The 1720-nt window shown below is 69.9% G+C and overlaps 1 long non-coding RNA gene across 1 annotated transcript; it reads left to right on the top strand.

Annotated features, from left to right (window-relative positions):
- Nucleotides 1–213: 213 nt before the first annotated feature.
- Nucleotides 214–1299, top strand: LOC105854647. The gene is made up of 3 exons (XR_001146231.1): nt 214–519; nt 990–1112; nt 1225–1299. It is a non-coding gene; the product is annotated as an uncharacterized LOC105854647 (long non-coding RNA).
- Nucleotides 1300–1720: the final 421 nt, after the last annotated feature.

Genomic DNA, 1720 nt, shown 5'->3' with positions numbered 1-1720 from the left:
CCCGTCCCCCCAAGCAAACACTGGTGGGGCTGGACCGGGCCGGGCATGGGGCATCCTGATGGGGAGCTGGTGCACAGTGTGCCTGGCCCAGCCCATCCCCAGCCCAGCCCCAGCCCAGCCCCAGCCCCAGCCCAGCCCAGCCCCGGCCCAGCCCCAGCCCAGACCCTGCCCCAGCCGCCTCCTCACGCCCTGCTCAGCCTCTGGCCACTGGGACTGCTTGGGTTTTCCCAGCCCGGGCCTCTGCCCCAGCCTCCTCCTTCATGTGAGTTTCTGCCTTCCTGGACCAGGCTCAGCGGCCGGCTCCCCTGCACCCCCGCGAGGCTGCACGGCAGAACCAGCTGCAGAAGAGTCGGACGCCGCCCCGAGGGGGAGGCGCGTGGCCTTCCCGAGGGGCTGAGTGGCCGTTTCCTTGGACCGGCCCCGTGGGGGTGGCTGCGTGCGGCTGGCCCAGCAAAGCGCCGTGAGGCGGGACGGGGTGGACCCTGCTCACAGAAGAGGGCACTGCGAGCCACAGCACAGGTGGCTGGACCGGAGGGCTGGTTGGGCGCTGACCGCCCAGAGGTGGGGCGGAGCCACCCTGAGGCCTGGCCTTGACCGCTGCTGCAGGGACCAGCTACCCCACGGGCTTCTCCGCCTCTAAATGCAGGGAGGTGGAGGGCACTGTCATGGCTCGGGTGTTCTCACTGCTGGGGTGTTCTCACTGCTGGGGTGTTCTCACTGCTGGGGTGTTCTCACTGCTGGGGTGTTCTCGAGGCTGGGCTGTTCCGAGGCTTCCTGCAGTGGGCCGAGGAGGGAGGTGCCCGGAGGGCCGAGCTCTGAGACAGCCGGGATCCTTCGGCACCTTGCACCCCGGCCGTGCCCACGCCGTCTCGCTCTGCCCGGGGGGTGGGCGCACCTCGAGCCGGTCCGCTGTTTGAGCAGGGTGGGCGCCTCCACAAGTCACAGATAAGCGGAGGATTCTCACCAACGATAAGCTTCCATCTCCGCAGAGTCTAAGCGGGGTGAAAACCCAAGGCCGCAAGGACGGCAAACGTGGCCGAAGCTGTGCCCACAGACGCCCCACGGTCCCAGCAGCGTGATGCTCCCGACGTCGCTCTGCCGGTTCTCTGCAGGTATCGGTCACGGACACCCCCAGGGCGCCCAGGGGAGGCCTGCGGGCGACGGCTTCAGGGGCGCCCCAGCCGAGTCCCACCTGCGTCCGTCCGTTTGCCTTTTCTCTCCCAGGGCCCCAGACACGCCGCTTCCTCCGGGGAGAATTCCACCGTGGGCCTGGCCGCCACGGCCCTGCTCCCCGACCGCCAGCCCCGCGGGCCCTCTCCTCGGGCCAATTTTCATTTTAATTTGTTTTTGCGTGGAAGAGCTCAGGCGCAGGGCACAGGTGCGGGGTGAGGGGAGGCAGTGGGAGCAGATGGGGTCCCCCGAACTCCCGCGCTCGGGGCAGCGGGAGGCAGGAGGGTTCTGCGCGCCCCGTGGGTGCCCCCGGCCGGGGTCGGGCCGCAGTGGGACCGCCCGAGACTGACCTGAGTGACCTTCGCTCAGGGCCGAAGGGGGCTTGCCTGCGGGCACCATTTCTCCGAAGACAGAGGAGCGCAGGAGCTGCAATCAGGCTCCTGGAGGCGGACGTCACGATAGCGCAGCCCCTCGGCTTGCCGACACAGACGTGCCCGGCGCTGTGCAGGAGCCGCTGGCCGGGCGGCCAGGAGGGGCAGAGCGGCCGCGG

This window comes from Condylura cristata, unplaced genomic scaffold, assembly GCF_000260355.1.
Source record: "Condylura cristata isolate star-nosed mole 26May11 unplaced genomic scaffold, ConCri1.0 scaffold00077, whole genome shotgun sequence".
NCBI lineage: Eukaryota > Metazoa > Chordata > Mammalia > Eulipotyphla > Talpidae > Condylura > Condylura cristata.
This window is presented reverse-complemented; position numbering and strand designations above follow the sequence as displayed.